Consider the following 23,942-nt stretch of genomic DNA (forward strand, 5'->3'; position numbering starts at 1 on the left):
TGTATTTAATTAATATATAATCACGTCACTAGGATGTAATTTAGCAAGTGTTGTCTACGAAGATGCCTATAATTTCTTCTGCGGGTATTGCATGTCTTAGTCACTATTTAGGTAGGAATTATTTGGCTGCACAATTGCATCCTTTTTCTACTATAATCCTGCGTTTTATTGATAATCAGTACACGTTTCCACATCTTTATGCATCAAGCTACTTCATGCGCGGGTGGTTATTGAAAACTTTCAACCATACCTTTTGGCATGTACAAGTGGAAACCCGAGCTCGAGTTGAGTTCTTTAGTTATGAGTCTCTATATTTTTCTATCCCACAAAAAAAAAAGAAAAATAATAAGAAAAGGCTATACATTTAACCACTATTGGGGTTGGTTTAGTAATTAGGAGAGGGTTTTTAAAATTCTTTCTACTATCAAGTTCGGGATTCGAATCCCGTGCCTGACAGTTTAGGTCGAAGGGACGAGGCCTGTCAATGACTTGGGTATGACGCGGAATTGAACATTTTGAACCCAATCTAGTATACATGTTTTGGATTCGACCCATATACTTGACGGGTCTTACATTTGATCTTTCGGATCCGAACCCAACGAATCCCAAGTACGAGTTGGGTCAAATACATGTTGCATTTTATAATATATATTAATTATTAATTTATTGTATAATAAGTATTATTGTATTGTTGTATAATAATAAGTAGATATTATTATTATATTAAGTATTATTGTATTAATAATTATTTATATTTTATAATTATTAATTTATTTAAACGGGTCCGAGTTCGGGTTAGGTAAATGAAATTGTATTCGTACCTATACTTAGAAAAAAATTAGTGAATCAGAATTGAATTTAGACCCGGACCATTGACAGGCCTGGAAGGAAGGGAAATGAGGAGGGATTGGAGGACATAAAAACGGCTATACACTTTTCTCCCTCTGCATAAGTTTTCGTTTAATTTCACTTTATATGCGAATTATCAAGCTTTCCCTTAAGCCTACAAATTCCATTACCACTACTGCGTTATATATAGTAGTGTTTACATTAATTGATCCATGTTATCTCATCAGTTATTTGTAATCATGGGGAGGCCTGCTTGGTTATAAAAATAAAAAAAAAAACCAAAATATTTATTGGCAAACAGATATTCACCGGACATTCATAAAAGTTTCGCAAGAGCTTCCCAATGTAATACTACTAATATTCAAGGATAGGCGTGGAGCACATTAAAGAAGATTGTCGCGTATCTAGAAATAGAGTGGCCAACAAGATGCCACACCACGCTAGGTGTTTTCTCCATTGGGTGGTCATGTACTGACTGATTAATCTAAATGGTTGTGTTCTCCAAATTGGAAGTCGCTGTCTAATTAATCCATGTCTTTGAAGCATTTGTAACTTCTCGTTACATGTCAACAAAAGACTTCGAACGAAATGCTTAATTATAGCACATGATCGAGCTGTCAACGTATCATAGACCACAAGGAGTTATGCTTTCATGATTTCAGGGATTACATCTTTCCAGTTCACATTTCAAGCTTAAAAGCTAACCTTCTTTGGCCAAAAAAGAAATACACACACACACTGAAAATTTGTACCATGAATATGCCTTGTATGTTTTCGTTTCTGCACATAAAATAAATTTAAAATTTAGCAAGCAATATTCATCAATGTCGGCACCTAAAATTCTTTAATACATCCGAGCCTTGTATGCCTTCTTTTCCAAATTGGTAAGGGCAAACAAAAAAGAAAAGAAAAGAAAAAGAATGCACCCTGTCACGTATTAAGTGTATGAGAATTTAAACTGATGTTATTTTAGGAGAAGGGTGGAGTTGGGAGTTAAAGAGAAAGAAATTGTGAGTGAGAGGTCTTGGTTTCAAAATCTCCTACTTATAAAAAAAAAATTTGACATTGTTTTGAAATGATATACGAAGTCATAAAACTATTTCATTATCTCATGAAGTTCAATAAGTTTATTATACTGTACTATCTTTTCTCTTTTTTTCGTTTTATCATCAACAAAGAATACAAAAGTCAAAGTAGAACTTACGAGTTGGATGATGAGAATCAAACTAAAATCTAGTAACATAATTAAATGGATAAAGGTGCTAATGACCGTTTGGATCATAGTTATAAAACTAAGCCCGAACCTTGATCTGAAAACATGATCGATTCAACGGATTACCGATTCAGCCGCGAGTTAGCCAGTTCAACGAGCAATTTTTTTCTATTTTGAACTGTTGAACTGCTGTATTATCAACTGATCAACACATTTATTACTTATCTAATCAAAATAAAAAATTAGCTTGACTAAATAATTGATTCACCGGTTTGAACGGTTGGACCACCAAATCGGGTTGAATTTTACACTATGGTTTAGTTGCCAACTACTCCTAGATATGACGGGGAAGGGGAAACAAAAAAAAAAAAAGAAAAAGGAAATCAAGAAATGAAAGTACAAGTACAGCTAGAATGTAGTGAGAATTCATGCAAAAGAGAAAAAAAATTCACTAAAAAGGAAAAAAAAAAAGGAGGGATGATTAAAATGCAAAGACGGGAAATGTATCCCCTAATCAAATGAAAACGGTTAAAGTGGTCTGGGGTCTTAAAAGAACGTTGGGTGTCGCATGAGTGTCGGATGGGCTGCCCCAATTTGCATGTCAGATTGAATTGATTGTCAGTGTCCTCGTTTGTGGTCCATCAATGATCAACTGAAAGAAGAGAAGCCCCTTCCTTCCTTATCAGACTTCGTCGTAGTGTCATCGGTCAAATCTCAAAAAATTACCCACCCCCAGTTACCCCAGTTCTGTTAATTGAATCGGCCGTATCAGACTCGCTGCATCATATTCCTGTGCCTGCCTAGTTTGGGTAAATGGTCTGAGCCAGTTTCTTTTCCTCTGACTCAAGTTTACTTTTCTTAACATACACAGTGTCGTGTTACATTACACCAGCTCTACTCGGTAAAAAAATTTGCAGGCAGGATTTGTACTAGTTTGTTTTCTCAACTCGAGTTCCTTTTTTTTTTTATCTTTATGCATCTGAGTTGGTGTTTGGATTATAGTTTTCTAGCAAAAAGAATTTTACGTTTTTCACGAGCATAAATCTCAATTATTTTTTAACTTATATATATATATATCAAAATATTACAGTATATATTATTTTTTTTATAAAAACTCCAAAGAATAATGATACATTCTTTATGCATATAGGCAAGTTTTTGGATATAAGTTGAAAAGTATTCAATTATTATAGCATATTTTATGATATGATATAATTGATATATGTTAGATAAAAAAAATGACCAAATAACGTGATAACGTGTACAGCTATAATAAAAAAATAGGTAAACCGTTCTCTATCCAGACAGGCCTAATATATTAACTCTTTATTTTTTTACAATGAGAATTTGACGATGCATCGCTCCTTGCTTATTAACCAATTTTTGGTTTTCCCAACCAACATTTAATATAAGAGGTTTTAGCTAGTATCATTTTACTTATATTTGTAATTTAGAATGTATAAATTCTACCTTAAAAACACACAATAAAGAGAAATATGGCTTTGTTTGGATAGACAGTATTATTTGAAATAATTACTGTAACATTTTATGTGATTTGATGTATGTGAGATAAAAATATAGTTGGGAATATAAAAAAGTGAATCGAAAAATGTGTTTACGATGCAAGCGAAAAATTATTTTGAAAAAATTTGCTATCCAAAAAATATATATATAATATGCTATCCAAAAAATATATATAACTTTCCATGAATTTCTTAAGGTTCCATAGAACAAAACAAAACGTATACTAGCAAAACTCTCCGAGAATTTGGTAGTTGCTTCACGTATTCGTATTCTGGTGCAAGTTTTACACTACTAAAATAGAGAGTCAAAAGCAAGTATGAGATGAGTTGTCTTGAAGAATTAAATGTATGCCTTTGGCTCAGATACGTGGAAAAACCAAATGCTTTAGAGGATCCCGAGTCGACTCAGACGAGTGAATGACGCAAGGATGCCCAGTACAACACTCAATTAGAAGGGAAGAAGGAAGGAAGGAAGGAAGGAAGGACGGACGGACAAGACGACAGAGATTTTCAGAAGACCAGACCATTAAAGGGGACCAAATGGTCTCAGCGTGAAGTCTTTATCATCAGCATCACCAACAGTGCTCCTATCAGCGACCTTGCCCAATCATCCTACGACGCGTGTAACCTAAACTGTTGTCCCATCCCTCTATGAAAAAGTCGTGGTCGGAGTTGAACGCGCTTTCTCCTTGTCCTTAGCTGTCCCAACTCCGAACACCAGAGGGCTGGTTAAAATAAGAGCAAGGAATGGGCCGTGATTGGCTTGGCTTGGCTAATGGATGGTGGCGAGTGACCGTGATGAATAATGGACCTCCGAAATAGACAATTTCCTTTTGGCTGTGGTGAAAAGGGTGCAGAAGTAGTTGGAGTCGGTTTTTGCTGTCGCTTTACTCTGCAGGCTTTTTGAGTTGCAGAAAGAAGAAGATGAAGAAGAAGAAAAAGATGGCTCTTGGCTTTGGTCCGATTAATTATCCACGTACCCACATAAGTTGGCGCCTTTGATTTTTTTTTTTTGCCTCTTTGAAAATAATTACAGATAAGAATTTTGAGTTTCAAATAAAATAATAATTATCTCAATAGTAAATAAAAAATATAAGATTCTGTTTGGATCTTGAGATTTTGGGAAAGAAATCTCAAAATATCCCTTCGATACATTTTTTATTAATCATATTTCTATCTTACATACATTATAAGTACCTTTTTTAGTTTATATATATATATATATATCACATCGCTATAATATATTTCTAATAGTTACAATTCTAAACGCAAATAAGTGGGTTGCAAATAGGATTGGCAACCATCAAATGAGCCAACAACTATTTAGTCTCTTGATCATCGCCAAGACTATAAGTTTTGGTTATGGTTGAGAGGTCGAGAGTTCAAACCTTATCTTCCATCGAATAGAGTAAGTTATACAAATATTTTTTTTGCTGAAAAAAAAACCTACCGTCAAATGAAAAGAACTATTCTGGAGTTGTTATGGCTTCAAATGTTCAACCAAATTAATCTACCAAAAAAGTGATTCTTATTTCTTCTCAAAAGTATCTTGAAATTAGAGGGGTCATGATTTTTTTTTAGGGTATCATGATGATTGTTTACACAAGCTTAAACCAAAAAAGATACAAAAGTCAATATACTCTAATTAATCCGTCTATTGCTATGTAGATCTATGTCTATATATATATACACACACATAGATATATATATATATGTGTGTGTGTGTGTGTGATAATTAAGGAGTGATTCAAATGTTTTAACGAGAGCCTATTAGGTATTATTGAAAAAATTATATCTACAACCACATCTCACTCGAAATTTAAATCTTTCTAACTAACAACTCAGATATTACACAGCATATATTGAGTCCAAATATCAAAAGATACTAATAACTGTGAGACACAGACATGAAATGTTTAGTCCATCAGCCCTAGATTTTTTACTTTTAGCTATCCAAAAGAAAAACATTCTCTGGTAATACTCAAAAAACAAAATTCTAGTGGTCAATAGACTTCTATGGACATACTAATGTGACTGCGGTCGTGATACTCGTGAAAGAAACATATTATTATTGTCATGCAAAAAAAAAAAAAACTAAAAAAAAAGACCAGTCACGTCGTCTATATATGGTGAGAAAACATACCAGTTCATTGAAAAATCTTCTAAATAATCTGTCGGGATGCAACCGTGTAAACCAATTTTCCTTGCCATTTTCATTGTAACTGTAAAAACTGTTCTTAACCCACTATTGATCACCAAAGTCTTCATAACTGAAACTCTTTTTATTACCCAATTCTACACTTTTCCTATAAATTAAAGTTTCTATATTTGGTCCAAACATCACTTCTTTAAGCTGAAAATTTGACATGAAAGGGGCCGGCCGATAACCAACCATTAGGTATGATTATGTCCAACCATATTGATTCTAGTAGAGATAAAAAAAAGAACCAAAAACTATTTCGGCAATATAATTTAGAAAATTATTATTTGCACTTCATTTTTTTTTATTATTTACATTATCACCATACTGTTTAATAAACGAAGACTATATAATTAGAATGAAAACTATATAATCAAAATGGCACTAGTAAAAACGTGATTAACAAAAATGAAAGTGCAAATAACATTTCTATCTATTGAGATTCCATACAAATTGGGCCAGCTAATTGTCATTGAACGGCCAGTATGGGGATGTACAGTGGCGTAGAACTAGTACAATAGTTAAATACCCAAAATTAGCTAGCTAGCTAGCTAGCCCTCCTTCACCTAAAGGCAAGTTCCACTCCACCAGTACTAAGCACTAGATGGTGCTGTAGGGATTTACATTTATTGTTTTTTAAGGATCAACTGTCTTTGTAGTAGTTGGCTTGAGATGTGGGGATGTCTGTATGTGATCAAAGTGATCTCCCTTTCACCAACAACTTGCAGTTTCTGAGCCCTGCATTAATGTGGCATAAAAATGGAGGGTTCAGAGCTTCTTTCCCTTTGCACCCTTCTCATATGGTAATTCTCCACGGCCGTCTAATAAAGATTTCTCATTCTGGATTTGATGCTTTTAGGAACTACGTACTGATCTAGTATGAGTTAATGGCAGTTGCCTGTCTTGACAAGTACTCCAAAGGGTACCTCAAAACACGAGTAACATTAAAATATTCTAATTATCACGTACGGCACTTGATTAAAGATTAGGTAACATTCTCTTTAATTAGCTTTGTGTATAGCATTAGTTTAGTCAAATGATTAGCATGTATAGTCGGCAGAAGTATACAGTAATGGCTTTCAAGAAACTAGAAAGAATGCGTAGATATCATCTTTCTAAACCAGTTTATTAGGTGTAACTCATTTATTTTTTTTCCCCAATTGCTAACACCAATATTAGACGGCCTATATATAAACCTTTTGACTGAAAGGCTGCTGCTATAATTTCCCAAATATCTTTAGTTTGTTCTGTGTAGCAACGTGCTTTTAAGGCGCATATATATGTATGTGTGTGTGTGAATGAACACGTAAAACTATTGTTAATTTTTATATTTAAATTATTGGTATTTGTATAAATTCACAATAAATTTTGAAAAAAAAAAAGACCTTGCTAAGGCACGAGCAAAATTCTAATTCATTAGAAAAATACTAATCACGTTAAGAACCACCGTTATCTAAGTTAATTCACATTAATTATCAGCATTGCTGTCGAAGCATATGGTCACAGTCTAATTTATTACCCTTTGAACAAGATCATCTAGCTACATTTTGTCAATTCTTCTTCCTTTCCCGCGATAGTAATGATAATTTTCTCATAGGAAATTAAGTACCGTGGTTGGAGAAACATGAATTCGGGAGTCTTTTTATGCCCTTTCTTCTTCTCCTGCTTCTCCTCGTCCGATCCTCTTACTGAAAGAAACAAGAAAAAAATCAATCTTAACTAGCTACACACCACAATCACAAAACCTGTAAATGGAGTTCGTATAAATATATTTCCAACACCATAACAAGATCAATACATAATCTCAGCCTTCATGAGGAGGAGGAGTGCCCCATTCGGCCATCCCATATTTGCAGCCTAATAACAACAATCTCTACCAAATAGTGTATGTCATATGCCTTCAATTTTAGAAGCAGCCACTCACTCAAGGACTCTAGATGCGTCAAATTGTAACTAGACAAAAGACGTGACTTTCAACATGAATTTAAACGTTGAAAGCGATCGAAACCAGGTTGAGCCTTGAAAGTGAAAGGGAATTGTAGAAGAGAAAACAACACAGCCATCCTAATTAACATCGTGGAAATTAAAATATACAACTAAGCAAACAAAAAAAAATTTTAATTACGATGTTCATTTAAAAAAAAAAAAAAAAATTTTATAGCCCGCAACGCACATTCCTTGTTGCTATATAGTAGGAGTGGTATATTCCTACATAGCTAGGCCATAAACAAATTGAAGCATGCAAATTAAACAATACACTTATTCCTAGTCTAGGACAAAGGGTTGTCTCTCGAAGCACTGCCAGCAGCATGCATGTTCCAAGGCTGTAGAAGTTGCTTTCAACCTCTTCAGGGATACAAATCATATAATTCCTTCATAAACTTGTATTCCACGAACCAACATTTGGAGGGATTCAAGTGGAAGTGACAGAAAAGATGAATGCATCATGCAATACAAATAGATGCAGCCTCAGTTTGAAATGTCTGATGCAGACTTAGTTCATGATGCTCATGCAAATACCAATACCATACTACTATCTTACACATATATATATATTTTTTTAAAAACTTCCTGCATTCTAGAATTCCAAAGGAAGCTGTGCCTGTGCATCGTCGTCGCTTTCGTGCTTTACAAATATCTCGTTTTCCTGGGCTGTTACTTTCGATCGAACAAAGGAATGCAGGAAGAAAATGACGGACTCCATGCAATGCTCAAAGGGCAAGTTGGTTAGCAGATGCCTACTACTTACTAATTACTATTATAGTATTTTGCGGATTTTTAACACAACGGATCTTCTGTCCCACACTTTGTGTCATTCTCTGTCCTACTTTTTATTATATTGCTATTTTTTCTTTATAAACATCATGTTTTAGTTCTTTTTTGTTTCCTTATGATTTAATAACTATTAATTTAGTAAAAAAATAAATACAACAACTTCAAAAAAATAATATATAATAGAAAATTAAAAAATACAGCAGAAAATGCATAAAATATCTCATTTTTTATGCATTTTGATTTTTTGAGTTTGTTAAATTTTGTGTATTTGTGTATTACTGAATTAATAGTTATTGGATCTTAAGGAAACAAAAAAGAACTAAAATATGATATTTATGAAGGAGAAATAGTAATATAATAAAAAGTGGGACAGAAGATCCGTTGCGGATTCCTAATCCGCACGTTGCTGTAAATTTTTACGTGGTATATCTCTAATAATGCTGCTGTTACGTGATGTCCGGTAAAAGGGCATTTTTGGTTTGCATCTTTTGTTGGACCAAGTAGCCCTTGTACTTAGGGGTGTGCATCGAATTCAAAATCAGTAATTCGGAAGTTTGAATTCGAAATTTTTCGAAATTTTGGTATCTGATAATTCGATCGAATTCGATTTCGAATTCACCAATTCCGAATTCGAATTCGTACCGAATTCAATTCGGAATTCGGTAAATTTCGATTTCACCGAATTCGGAAAAATTTATATATTATTATATAATATAAAATGTATTATATAATATAAATTTTATAATATAATATAAATTTTATAATATTATATTATATTATATAAATTTTATAAATTTTATATTACATGTATAAAATATATATTTATATATTAAAAACGAATTTGAAATCGATATCGGAATTTGAATTCCGATTTGAAAAACTCCATTACCGAATTCGAACCAAATTCGACATATATGAATTCGGAAAACCCGAAATCGATTCCGATTTCCGATTTATCGATTTATCGATTTCGAAAATTCCGAATTCAATTCGAATTCGGTCGATAAATCGAAATTTTTCGATTTTGCACACCCCCTACTTGTACTTGCCGATGTGAGGAGAATTACCCAAATTTTGATCACAAGTCTTTTTTTTTTGTCCTTGAAAAAAGAAAAAACTTCATTCAACAACAATGCAAGCTTATTGAACTCGCACTCCTTTTGTAGATCTTATCATGATTTTGAAAATTTCTCTGTAAAAAAATAGTTAATTCGCTTTCAGTAGTATATTTAATACGAAAAGACATTAGTAAGTACACGGATAAAGAGGGCAAAGCATTCAAAAGTAGCAAGTTTTCATGAACTGGAGAAAACATTGATTAGTATGATGCAAAAAATGGAACCAATCCTTTATTCTTCATTTACTCCGACCTTGTCAGTTAACTATGCTAAAGAAGCGATTACTGTGACGCGACAAATGCAGGGTAACAAGGGAAGAGGGAAACGAGAAAAGAAGCCGAAAATGGAGCCTGCTAATAATGGACAGACTGATCCTAAATACAGCAACCAGAAAATGTCACCACTAAGTACGGCACACGTAACCCCCGTCGAACCAAAAAATCGCCAGGACCACCTCATCGCCGTACCCAGCCGCACCTCTCAAGCGCGTTAACCTACTTCCACTTTCAACCCACTCGAGCTCCACTAAGCTTCACTCTTAACTAAAATGTTTGGATACTCATTTTTTAAAAATTTATTTATTATGACACTGTAATATCTTTTGTGATATGATGATTGCGAAATTAAAAAATAAAGTTGAAAACATAAAAATATAATTAAAAAATATATTTAGAATATAAGTAATATAATTTTTTTCAAATAATGAGATGTCCAAACACCCTCAATTTGTTTTATAGTAAAAAAAAATGAAGTCATATTATAAACACAAGGGCAAAGATGAAAAATAGATTGAACATGCGGTTTATATAAGTTGCTAGTTTTTATCAAATAAGGAGTTTTTCTCTTTTGTAAGTCATAAAAGCACTCCAAAATTAATAAAAGAATAGGTTTGTAAACTAAAGTATAATGATATTTAGTAAAAATAATTAAGATGACAAATTTGGTGTCATTCTTTTTACTAAATATGATAATAATGATATTTTTACTAAATCGGTTGGAATGGTTTGTAAAACTTTTGGATATCTCATGTTTAATGTTGAAATTTTATACTCCTATCACATCTTATACTACTTATAAAGCATGAGCACCAATTTGGTGTTAAAAAATGTCATTCTTTGTTTACAAAAACATTCTTTTTTCATGAACCACAAGTTTTGAATTTTAAGGATAAAATAGGCATTGATCATGTTAGTTAGTGCGAAGGCCCCATCCTGGACCTGTACACGTGGCAGCTCAGGGCGATCTGAGTTGGGCTTGGACTCCGGGCCCATGGGGAACCAGCCCAGGTCGCACGACGACTAGGGCTCCGTGGGGCTCCAGAGAACTATCCTGCAGAGGGCGGGGAGGAACCCCTCCGCGCGGGATTGGGAGCTATCCAGGGCAAGTCCCAAAACGTACGGAGGTCGGACTCCTCAGCAGGTATAAACAGTAACACACAACGACTGCGGACGGTAGGCTCACTAATCTCTGGGCAACCACTCTCGACTGTTTGCTTCCCGTGAACCTTACTCACCGGAAAACTAACTTGGCCGTCGGAGTGCCCTCGGGGACAACCTCGGGGCCCCTGTCAGTTCACCTTCTTGTCTTTCTTTCAGGCTTAGGACGCGCTCTTTCCGCCATCAAGCCGAGCTCATCAGGTCAGCTCGGTTCGGGGAAGTTCCGTGCTTCTTCAGTTGGCGCTGTCTGTGGGAACGAGGTACGAGTATTTGTGTTGATGGCGAGAACGCGTTCCAAGCGAACCGTGAATAACACTGATCCCGGAGCCGGTGAGGGGTCCCGGCGATTGGAGGCCGAGGCGGCCAGAGGCGCCGGGGGCTCGACCCTTTCAGGGGAACGGAGACAGCAGATCTACCAGTTTGTAACCGAGAATCTCCCCATGCTGGAAGACATAATCCGGCAGGCGAAGGCGGGGGGCGAAGCCAGTGGTGCAAAAACCTCCAAGGCAAAGGGGAAGGAGAAAGAACTACTCCCCGACCCCTCGGAGGATGAGTCACGCGATCAGCCCCCCAGAAGGAAACGGCCACGGACTCCCCCTCGCCCCCGAGCCTCGGTGGTCGGGGACAGCGAGTGGTACTCCCGCGGCCGAACCGCGGGGAGCCGTCCAAGAGACCCTTCCCCACGGAAACCTACGCGGAATGGGCTCGAGTGCTCCCCCGCCCGATCTGTCAAGAGCCGCCCGCGGGACCCACCCCAATGGCAGCCCGTCCGGGACGAGCTCGAGCAGATCCTGCGTCCGCAACTGTACGAGAACAACTACGCAGTCTCGCTCTTCACCCGAGATATAGAGGACTACCCGTTACCTCGGAGGTTTAAAATCCCGAGCATCGATCTGTACGATGGTTCGACTGACCCGGAAGACCACCTCTCGGTCTTCCTGACGCATATGCGTCTACAAACCGCCGCGGATGCACTCCGTTGCAAGACCTTCCCCACGATCCTGAAGGGTAAGGCCCGGCTCTGGTTCCAGGGCCTCGCACCGGGGTCTATCCGGAGTTTCACCTAGCCGGCCAGACAGTTCGCTGTCCAGTTCGTCTCCTCGAAGACTTACTCGAAAAACGCGGCTCACCTGATGGCCATCAAGCAGAGGCCGGACGAGTCCCTGAAGAATTTCATGACTCGCTTCAACACAGAGAGTCTGCAGATCAGCGACAAGGATGAAAAGGTGGTCATGGCTGCCTTCATGAATGGGATAAGAGTAGAGGAGCTTTACTACAAGCTTGTCAAACAGCCCCCCAAGAATCTGGGAGAGCTCTTGACCCGGGCTCACGCCGCCGCTAACGCAGAGGAGGCCGGCCGCCTGAAACCAGAGTCAGATCGGGAACTCGGGGACCGGAGAGGATGGGGAAACCCCCCTGAAACCAAGGACGATCAAGCCCGGAAGAACGTTTTCGATCGCCTCTCTAAGGATAAAACCCCCGCTCAACCGCCGCTCCTGGAAAAAGTGTATACCCCCCTGACTCGGCTAAGGGCACAGATCCTGGCTGTGATGGAGGCGGAGGGTCTCGGAGGACGGCCGCCCAAGATGGGGGCGCCCCGGAATAAAAGGAACCAGGACCGGTACTGTGCCTTCCACCGTGATGTAGGGCATGATACGGAGGGATGCTGGACCCTGCAGAAGGAGATCGAAGACCTGATCCAGCGCGGTTTCTTGGGGCGGTTTGCGCAATCAGGACGGCCGGGCCAGGAGACCGGACGTACCTACCGTGGAGAGAGGGGTGGAGAAGGCTACCGCCGCGACCGACCTGAGAAGCGTTACGCGGCTCAAGACGACTCCCCCGACCAGGGCGCCCAGAACCTGGCAGGGGTTATAAACACTATAGCCGGGGGTCCCACGGGAGGAGACAGCCATACAGCACGGAAGAACAGGCGACCCCCCCAGACGGAGATGACTCGCTGAAGCGTCTGCGCATGGACGAGGAGATCACCTTCGGACCGAGGGACGCGGTTCCCCTGGCAGCCGGGAATCATGAGGCTATCGTAATAGACGTCGTCACCAATAATTACCGGGTGAAAAAAGTGTACGTCGATCAGGGAAGTGCAGTGGACATCCCGTTCTACAGGGTGTTCAAGGAGCTCGGCCTGGAGGACGGGCAGCTAACCCCTGTTCGGACACCTCTGGTCGGCTTTACGGGATCGCCCATCAATCCGGAGGGAAGGATTACCCTGATGGTCACGGTAGGCCAGACACCCAGATGCCGGACCATCCCTGTCAACTTCGTGGTGGTCAAACAGCCATCCCCTTACAACATATTCCTAGGTCGGCCCGCTTTGAATGCCCTCCGGGCGATTCCCCTCAACGCTCCACCTCAGCATCAAATTCCCCATCTCGGAGGGAGTGGCCGAGGTACATGGAGATCCGGAGGTGGCCCGAGCTTGTTACCTCGCCATGCTCCGGGGACATGAGAAGGTGGTCGCTCAGGCGACCAGCTTGGAACCGTACATCCCAGGGGAGGAGGATCGACAGCTGGGCACTCAAGACGAGATCGAGGAGTTCCCATTGAGGGAGGACAGGCCTGACCGGATAATCCGCATCGGTGCGTCGCTACCGCCCAGAGAGAAGGATGACTTGAAGGCCCTCCTAAAGGAGTACGCCCAAGTTTTCGCTTGGACAGTAGAGGACATGCCCGGGATTTCAACTGACCTGGCCGTCCGCCACCTCAACATAGACCCCCGCTTTATGCCGGTGAAGCAGAATAAGAGAAACTTCGCCCCAGAGAGAAATGAGGTGATCAGGAATGAGGTCGGTAAGTTGCTGGAGTCCAAAATCATCATGGAAGTCTACTACCCGACCTGGCTAGCCAACCCTGTCCTGGTAAAGAAGGAGGACCAGTCCTGGAGGATGTGCGTGGACTTTACAGATCTCAATAAAACCTGCCCGAAGGACTGCTTCCCCCTACCAACGATCGACAGGTTAGTAGATGCTACTGTTGGTTTTGACGTTTTGTGTTTCCTGGATGCTTTCAAGGGATACCACCAGATAGAGATGGCTGAGGAGGATCGGGAGAAAACCTCGTTCATCACCGAGGAAGGGACCTACTGCTACCGGACGATGCCGTTCGGGCTGAAGAACGCTGGATCTACTTACCAGCGTTTGGTCAATAAATTGTTCCAGAACCAGATTGGCAGGAACATGGAGGTTTACGTGGACGACATGATCGTCAAGAGCCGAGCAGGACCCCAACTCGTCCCCGACCAGAGGGAGATCTTGAACATCCTCTGGGAAAGCCGGATGCGGTTGAACCCGAAGAAGTGCACCTTCGGAGTTAGGTCGGGCCGGTTCCTCGGTTTCATGGACTCCCGAGAAGGTATCCGGGCCAACCCCGAAAAACTCCAGGCCATCATGAACATGGCTCCTCCACGGAATGTGAGGGAGGTCCAGCGACTCACGGGAAGGATGGCCGCCCTGAATAAGTTCCTCTCACGGTCCGCGGTGAGGGGGCTTCCCTTCTTCCGAGTCCTGAAGGCGCCTAAGGATTTCCAGTGGATCGAGGAATGCGAGAAGGCCTTTACTGACCTAAAGGCGTATTTGGTCGAGCTACCCACCCTGACCGCCCCGCAACAGGGAGAAACCTTGTTCCTGTACTTGTCCGTCTGCAATGAGGCCGTTAGCGCGGTTTTTGTGCGGGAAGACAGGGGGGCTCAGAGGCCAATATATTACGTTAGCCGCGCTTTGCAAGGTCCGGAAACGCGGTACACGCCGGCCGAGAAACTGGTCCTCGTCCTGGTGCATGCTGCCAGAAAACTCTGACCTTAGTTCCAGGCCCACAGTATCGTCGTCATGACCGGCCAGCCCCTGCGGCAGATACTCACAAAGCCCGAAGTCTCGGGCAGGATGACCAAGTGGGCCGTCGAGCTGGCCGAGCATGACATTGGCTACCAGCCTCGAACAGCTATCAAGGCTCAGGCCCTGGCGGACTTCCTCGCTGAAGGAGCCAGCCTGTCCACAACTGAGCCTAACTCCCTGCCCGAGGAGGCCGAGCCAGAAGAGTCTTGGGTACTATTCGTGGACGAGGCTTCGAGCAAGGAGGGAAGCGGGGCAGGTCTGCTGCTCATCTCGCCAACTGGGGAAGAGCTGACTTATGCCCTCCGGTTTGACTTCCGCGCGTCTAACAATGAGGCTGAGTATGATGCCCTTTTGACAGGGTTGCGGATAGCCCACCAGATGGGTATTACCGCGATCAAAGTCCGGAGCGACTCTCAGCTCGTTGTCCTCCAAGTTCGCGGGGAATACGAGGCCAAGGAGGAGGTCATGAAGAAGTATCTGGCCAAGGTGCAGGAGGCGACAGCTCTGTTTGATACATTTGAAATCGAGCGGGTGCCGAGATCGCAAAACAAGCGTGCAGACGCCCTGTCAAAGCTGGCATCCTCCTCGTTTGCGCACCTGAACAAGGAAGTTCTGGTGGAGGTTGTAAAGCAGAAAAGTATAGACCAGGTCCAGGTCATGGCTATAGACAACTCGGCCATCTGGATGACCCCTCTCGTAAACTTCCTCCGCTCGGGTGCCCTCCCCGAGGACAAAATCGAGGCCCGCCGGATCCGACTCAGAGCTACCAAGTACGCCTACGCCGGGGGAACCCTCTACAGGAGATCATACCTATCCCCCTGGCTAAAGTGCGTGACTCCCGAGGAGGGTGACTACGTCCTTCGCGAAATCCACGAAGGGATATGTGCGGCACATGTGGGGTCCCGGGTATTGGCCAAAAAGTGCCTTCTCTTGGGCTACTATTGGCCCTCCGTCTTTCGAGATGCCGCAGAACTGGTTCAGAAGTGCCGAGCTTGCCAGGTGCACGCCCCGCTGCGCCACCAGCCCACCCGGGAAATGGTCCCTATCCACAGTCCTTGGTCTTTCGCCCAGTGGGGGATAGACCTCCTGGGTCCCTTCCCCCGAGCTCCGGGCAGGTACGAATACCTCGTGGTAGCCATCGACTACTTCACGAAATGGATGGAGGCTGAACCCCTGGCCACTATCTCCGGGAAAGCAATACAGAAGTTCTTCTGGAAAAACATAGTCTGCCGCTTTGGAATCCCGCATGTCCTGATATCCGATAACGGGCGACAGTTTGCTGAAAATCCCTTCAAAAGCTGGTGCACCGAGATAGGAATTAACCAGCATTTCACCTCGGTTGGACACCCCCAGGCCAACGGTCAGGTGAAAAATGTTAACCGAACCATCCTGCAGGGGGTAAAGACTAGACTGGAGCTAGCCCAGTCTAACTGGTTGGATGAACTTCCTAGTGTCCTCTGGGCTTACAGCACTACGCCCAGGACGGCAACCCACGAAACCCCGTTCTCTCTGACTTACGGAGTAGAGGCGGTGGTACCCGCGGAGATTGGTTTTCTCTCGCCCCGGACACAGAATTTCGTTGTGACAACCAACGAGGAAGAGCTGAGGTACAACTTGGACACGCTGGAGGCTAAGCGTGAAGAAGCGGCGGTACGAATGGCTAAGTACAAAAGTCAGCTCGCCCGCTATCATAACGCCAAAGTGAGGACCATACAGTACCAGCCAGGGGACCTTGTCCTAAGGAAGAACTCGGTCAGTCGGGCACATGGCTCCAACAAGCTTGATCCAAATTGGGAAGGGCCGTACAAGGTTTTAGAGGCAAGCCGAACTGGGTACTGCAAACTCGCCAAAATGGATGGATCAGAGGCACCCCGCACTTGGCACTTCTCCAATCTGCGACTGTTTGTAGCATAGGTTAGACCAGGATTTTCGGTTGTCTGATTCTTTGGAATTCGAATTTCAGTTTCATCATTCAATAAAGGCTTGACTTTCAAGTTTCCATTTCATTTGTACTTGTTTGTCTTTGGAGTTTTAATCTTACACTAGCACACTTAGCGTTCCCTCACTAAATGTCCTAGTGGGGGGCTAGGGGTTAGTAATGGATTCGGGAGTGTTCGACCCCAGGAGGTCGGCACGACTGAAAAGCTTTGAAGGATTCTGAAAATTCAACGCTCGACCCTAGGAGGTCGGTGGGCGCCATTGCCATTGCGAGGTGAGATGCTCGACCCCGAGAGGTCGGCACTGATTAAGGCTTCCAGGTGGACGCTCGACCCCAAGAGGTCGACAAGGGTTAAAGTTGGGGAGTCTGAGAGCACGACGCTCGGCCACGAGAGATCGGCATGGAGCGGACTATTTTTGGTCTGATGGGATTCAAGATTCGACGCTCGACCCAGGAGGTCGGCACGAACACCAGGAGGCTTGACGCTCGACCCAGGAGGTCGGCAGAAAAAACTCTTAAGGATTTGGTGCTCAGCCCCGAGAGGCTGGCACGTTGCCCTGGTAGGACGGCGTGGTGCTCGACCCGGGAGGTCGGCACAGGGTTTTGACAACCTGGTTCCCTCTAATGATTTAGTTGTTAGATTAACGGGGATATGCGTTGGGTGCTCGACCCAAGAGGTCGGCACCCGGCTTTGGCTGTTGCAGGGGGGTGCAGGAAGAAATTGCAAGGAAATCTCCTTCGAATTTCGTATATGCATTCAAAGCCTATCTATTACAAAACTTCCAGCCTATCTATTACAAAACCTACCGAGCTACACAAGGAAAGGGTGACCTAGCTACGCCTTCGTCTTGCTGGCGACCTGCTTGGAGGTGGGAGTTGAAGGTACACTTTAAGCATGTAGAGAGGTAGGGTGGAGAAGGCTGTCAGAAAGGATCTGGGGGGGCCTTTCCGTTTCAGATGGACCATCAAGAGCATTTTCAACTGGAGCGTAGTCACATCCTTATAAGGAAGATGGACCTTCAAGAGCATTTTCAACTGGAGCATGGTCACGTCCTTATAAGGGGACGGAAAGGGTTTCTGGAGTGGCCGCTACCTTAGGCCACAGGCTCCTTCCCGGAAGCCCGGCCAGGAGTCTCCTCCTCCTCCAGGGGGAGCTCCGCCAGCTCGGCCCCCACATCGCTCCTTCCCACCAGATCCTTCAGGGATTGTCCCTTGCGGTACCCATCGAAGAGCCAGTCCAGCTTCTCCTCGACCGCAGGATTGTAATCCTTGAAATCCGCCAAATTGAAATCGGGTGGGTCGAGGCCCTTCACCTTGTCTAGGGTCCGCGTGGCGCCGATCTGGAAGATGGGCTGGTTGAGGCAGGCCACGTCCTCGGCGAACTGATCGGAGGAGATGAAGTCCCGGACAGCCTTCTTGCGCTCCCGGCTGAAGGTGCCGGAGAGCTCAATGGCGTGCTCCTCCTTCAGTTTCGCCACGCCCTTCTTCTCTTGGTCCAGCTCGGACCGGGTGGAGGCGAGCTGGACCTGGGAGTCCTCCAGCCCCTTTTCAGCCTGGCCCAGCTTGGCCTTAAGGGAGTCTACCTCCTTAAGGGCCTGGGCCAGCTTCTGCTCTGCCTCCCGATTCTTCTTTTTCATCTTCTCCAGGTCGGGAGACAGCTCGGAGAAGCGGGTCACCAGGGCAGCACCGGCGGCGTTGGCCTGAAGAAATGAAAGTAAGAGTTAGCACACTACCAACCCCATTCAGAGAAAAAGCAGGGGCCCAAGGGACCTAAGGCGGGAGGCTTACTTGGGTCTGGGCGGTGTAGTACATGTCCTGGAGCTCGGACGGGCTGGCCAGCTCCATCCACTTCTTCTCGCGTGGAAGGACTGAGCCCGTGACCAGCTCGCGAGCCACCTCGGGGAACTGAACTCGGTCATTAACGGAGAGCTCCCAGGACGGGCAGAAACGCCGAGGATCGTGCATTGTGGGGGCCTGCCCCGGCTTCGTGGGGGCCACGTGGCAGAAGTGCCACAAGCTCAGGGGGCGCTCTCCTGGGCGTGCTCCTCCGCGGAGCCGACCCCCAGGTGAACAGGGCCCCCAGACGTCAGCTGGAGAGGGCGCTGTGCTGGGCCCTGCGTAGGTTTCTTCCCAGGCTGGGAAGGCTCGTCATCTCTCCCCCTCTTCTGCCCCGTGGCCTTCTTTTTGCTGGGGGCCTGCTTGGAGGGGGACTGAGCTTGAGAGGCCTCCTTCTGGGGGGCCGAGCTGCCCCCAGGAGTCGCAGAGGCCTCAGGGGCCTTCTTCGCCGCCTCCGGCTGTGTGGTGGAGGCGACCTCCTCGGTTGGCGCGCCCAACAGCCTGGAGAGCCTCTTCTCTGCAGAGAACACCGCCGGATTAGTGCTACAAGTCAGAGAAATACGGGGGAAAAGGCAACAGATAACAAGGGAACAGGAGCAGTATTACAGGTATCTCGGTCGGCGGGGGGGAACTCCACCCCTCCGGGAAACCCGGACAGCCTCCCCAACAGCCCGGCTGCGGAAATCTGCTCAGTGGAGAACTTGGCTGCGTACAGCTTCGTCGCAGAGCCCAGCAGCTGGCCGAAGGTCTCTGGGTCCAGGTCCTCTGGATAGGGGTCATCCCCGACCCCCCAACCTTCCACGCGTTGGGGGGAAAGTGGGTGTTTCTAAAGAAAAAGAAGTCCCCATTCCAATTATTCACGGAAGAGGGGACCCCGTAGAGGAGATCCTGGGCACCCTTCCCGCCGCGGTTGTTGGCGGAGCGGCGGCAGATATAGTACCACCCAGGAAGAGAAGCTTTGAGGGCGAAGGTAGCACGGAAGAGAGAGAGAGAATAGGGGATGGAACAGATCTGTCAGTAGATCAAGAATCCGAAGATGACCCTGATCGAGTTAGGGTGGACCTGGGTGATCCTGAGCCCCCAGTAGCTCAGGATCTCGGCCAGGGCTGGAGGAATGGGGAGTCGGAGCCCCTCGACCAGTTGCTCTTTGTAGACGGCTACAAAGCCTGGGGGAGGAAGGCAAGCCCGGTCGGTGGGCCCGGCAGCTCGCGGCTCGAAGGCCGGAGGAATAGAGAATTACGCGGCCAGCTCGGCCACTGCCCCGGGCGAGATGGTGGTCTCCTCCCGGTCGGGGTGACCGTAGTTGAACTCAGGATCATCACCCTGCTCGGCAGCAGGAGTCCCCTCGGAGGAGTCCCTGTCCTCCCCCTCTCCCTCCTGGGCTCCGCCAGGGGAGTTATGTGGGGACTTGGGGGAGGGGACAGAAGTGGCTTGGTGCTCGATGAAGGCATCGAGCTCGACTGCCTCCTCCAGGAGTCGGGCAGAAGGAGGATGGGCAGACGGAGAGCTCATGACGTCAATGGGCTCAAGCAAGTCAGAAATGGAAAAATTGGGATTGGAAGCAGAATATGAAGAAGGAGAAGGAGATGGTGAAGAGGAAGATGAAGGTGAAGACGAGGACGAAGAGGAAATGAAGATTCTGGTGGCTATACGATGGACCGGAGTTTGGGATGCGGTGGAAGTGACGTCGGAGTGAACCGACATAAAATGCAGGGGGTGGCAAAAGGAGGAAAGGGAATGCGAAAGAAGAGGGGAAAGGACTTACTGGTGATCGGAGTGAAGAAAGGGATGGAGAAGTCGCCGGAACCTGGGCGCTGGAAGCCGGAAGCCGGAAGTCTTGTTGCCGGAAATTGAAAAGTGCACGAAGGAAGCAAAAAATGGCAAATAGAGTTAGAGAAAGTCTGGGAATGCCTATTTATAGGGTGCCAAATGGGGGGGAAACGGTTGCTTGAATTTGAACCGTCCCATGTGAACACATCTAATAGCGGTACGGAGACCGAGGGGACGCGACAACCGAAAGGACGCGGACGCCACTTCCCAATGTCAGCACTGCACCGGAGGTGACCGCGGCAGAGCAGTGCGATGATGGGCTCCCACGTGGCAAGGGAGTAGATCAGGTCTGCCTGGGAGCCTGACCTAATCTAGGGGGCTAGTGCGGAGGCCCCATCCTGGGCCTGTACACGTGGCAGCCCAGGGCGATCTGAGTTGGGCTTGGACTCCGGGCCCATGGGGAACCAGCCCAGGTCGCACGACGGCTAGGGCTCCGTGGGGCTCCAGAGAACTATCCCGCAGAGGGCAGGGAGGATCCCCCTCCGCGCGGGATTGGGAGCTATCCAGGGCAAGTCCCGAAACGTACGGAGGTCGGACTCCTCAGCAGGTATAAACAGTAACACACAACGACTGCGGACGGTAGGCTCACTAATCTCTGGGCAACCACTCTCGACTGTTTGCTTCCCGTGAACCTTATTCACCGGAAAACTAATTTGGCCGTCGGAGTGCCCTCGGGGACAACCTCGGGGCCCCTGTCAGTTCACCTTCTTGTCTTTCTTTCAGGCTTAGGACGCGCTCTTTCCGCCATCAAGCCGAGCTAATCAGGTCAGCTCGGTTCGGGGAAGTTCCGTGCTTCTTCAGTTAGCTATGATCAATTTTAGATAAAGCTATATCATATCATCTTATAATTCACTTTTTTTTTTGTACACTAGATTTTAATTTGTAAAAATTAATCTTTATGATTTACACATGCATGTTGTGGATACCTTAGCCACCTCGGCTATTTGACCATCTCAGTTAACCTGATCCAAAGAATACCTCGGCCAATTTGTCCTTCATCAATAATTCATCTCGGAATGACTCATTTATTCGAGGTATCAAAAGTTTCGGTTGATCATTCCAAAAATTCATCTTAGAATGACTCATTTATTCGAGGTATTAAAAGCCTCGATTGATCAGTACACATGTATTTTTTTTACACATGTATATTACACAGTAAGGCTATTGTAGAATATGAGTTCATGATCGCCAGTCATCGCCCGTACACATGTATTTGTGTACGCTAATAGATAGCTTCTAAGTTTTTCGAAAGCTTGCAATACTATTACATATTTGTTGTGTAATATAAATAATTTATTTATTCATTCTATAAATTCTAGACTTACAAAAATGCATAAAACTATTCGAGAAGACAACAATTGACAGCAAATTCAACGAGCGTGGTGTAACTTAAAGAAAGGCCAACTATGTGTTTCATATTGCAATTCTATACAAGTTCGAACATCAGTTCATGAAAGTAGCTTGTGCATATTTTTATTGCTCATTTTTGTAAACAGTGTTACAGTAATTATTTCAAATAATTTTTTATTCAAATATATGTCGCTCGGTAGGAGTAAGAAATTAAGAAACAAAATATAAAAAAAATTACTGCAGTAATAACTCACTACTACTAGAAGGATCAAGGAGTTTAAGTGTGCATTTGATAAAAACTGAAATATGAAAATTGAATCAATTAAGTTGTTGATTTGTTAAGTATTAAATTTAATACACTATCACTTATTTTTTAGAATAAATTTTATTTTAAAAATTTAGTGTTATTTAATTAATTTAAATTTTTAATTTTTAATTATCAAAGGTATCTGAATATGTTAAAATCTGAATAAGTTAAGTTTAAGTGGTGAAACGGGCACAACAATGAGCTGAGGGGAAGTAAAAAATGCGAGCAGCTTAGGCTTGGGGTAGGGAGCTGGTAAAAAACAGACTCAGAACTCAAAAGGACCACTGCTTTTAACCTTTTGAACAAGTACTGTCAAGAAATCCTGTTCTGCCGGCCCAACTCGAATTTCAAGGATGCAACCCTCTCAAACGTTTTAACCCACAGTTTCAACTGACAAAAGCAACGCTACTCCATACTACTGCTGCTGTGCTGTACCAGTGCTACTCCTACTCCCAACTCCTCCAACAACAAAAATCAACTCCAAAAAAGGCTTATCCAAAATCCCACCGCCCCTAGTTAAATGCAAAGGTAATTCTGTCAAGTCAAATTACTGCACCCTCAGATTTCACCAGTTTTTTTCCACTGTACAACAATGAGCAAACAGAACCAAGCCCGTCTTACAACAAAAGATATACACTACTGTGTAGAGTGGATTGCCACGCGACGCGCGCTCTTATCCTCCTACGCCTACAGTAAAAAAAAAAAAAAAAACAAAAAGACTGTGAGAGTGAGTTAACCCATAAATCTCGCGATACGAGAGCTTACTCCTTCCTTTTACTAACAATTTTTAGCAGTAGTAACTTCTAGTAATCCTCTCGACCACGAAGACATCGCGATACGCCCCCACCCCTCCCCTCGCGAGATTTTCTCAACTAACTCATTTTACCTTTCTCCCTTCTAGTAGTACTTTAGGGGGAAAAAAAAAAAAGAAAATCCCTTTTTCGTTCAGACAGAAAATTCTCTCCACCAATATTAAATTTAAAAAAAAGCCCTGTTTGGCTGACCCAGCAATTAATAATTTAACCTGATTAATCAATTAATAAGGCTTATAGTCTGTCATTTAGCAAGAAGGTTGGAGGAAAGAGACAGAAAGCGTATGTGTATGTGTATGTATATATATATATATATGTGTGTGTGTGTATATATTAGTACAAAACAGTACCAAATTATGGAAAGAAACAGACAAACAACAAATCAGCCGAGTAATAACAAACAACACAGAATTAGTTGGTTTGGTCATTTGTTTTGTAGCGTTTGACTGCTGGCGGGGGAAAATGCGGGTAACGTCGTCGTTTAGGAGTACGTTTGGCTGTATAAATAAATAATAAATAAAAGAGAGAAAGAAAATTTTTTTTTAAAAAAACGCAAAGAGTGGGATTCGGCCGTGAAATTCTCGGAGGGAATCACATTTTTACTCCCTCGCCCTTCCGTAGTACTAGCAGCAGGATAGGATTAAAATCTCTCCCTTTCGCTTTTGTCTATTTCTCTGCGTGTGTCTGCTGTGTGCGTTGCTTGAGTGCGTGAGTGTGTGAGAGAGAAAGAGAAGGCTAGCAGTAGTATGTGTGAGTCCTATTAGCAATTTAACATTAGTGTGTGTGTGCGTGTCTCTGGTGTGCTCTTTTTTTTTTTTGGGTGGGGAGTGGGGGCCCGGAGGGTGAATCGAGAGACTTATTTTATATTTTATTAATTAATAAAAAAACAGACAGAGAGTAGGCTAT

General features: G+C 44.1%; 1 long non-coding RNA gene across 1 annotated transcript; it reads right to left on the minus strand.

Annotated features, from left to right (window-relative positions):
* Nucleotides 1-6,292: 6,292 nt before the first annotated feature.
* Nucleotides 6,293-7,707, minus strand: LOC140021543 (uncharacterized). Its single transcript, XR_011825377.1, has 3 exons — nt 7,584-7,707; nt 7,395-7,473; nt 6,293-6,523 (listed from the first exon to the last, which is right to left on the minus strand). It is a non-coding gene; the product is annotated as an uncharacterized lncRNA (long non-coding RNA).
* Nucleotides 7,708-23,942: the final 16,235 nt, after the last annotated feature.

This window comes from Coffea arabica, chromosome 1e (genome assembly GCF_036785885.1).
Source record: "Coffea arabica cultivar ET-39 chromosome 1e, Coffea Arabica ET-39 HiFi, whole genome shotgun sequence".
Taxonomy (NCBI): Eukaryota; Viridiplantae; Streptophyta; class Magnoliopsida; order Gentianales; family Rubiaceae; genus Coffea; species Coffea arabica.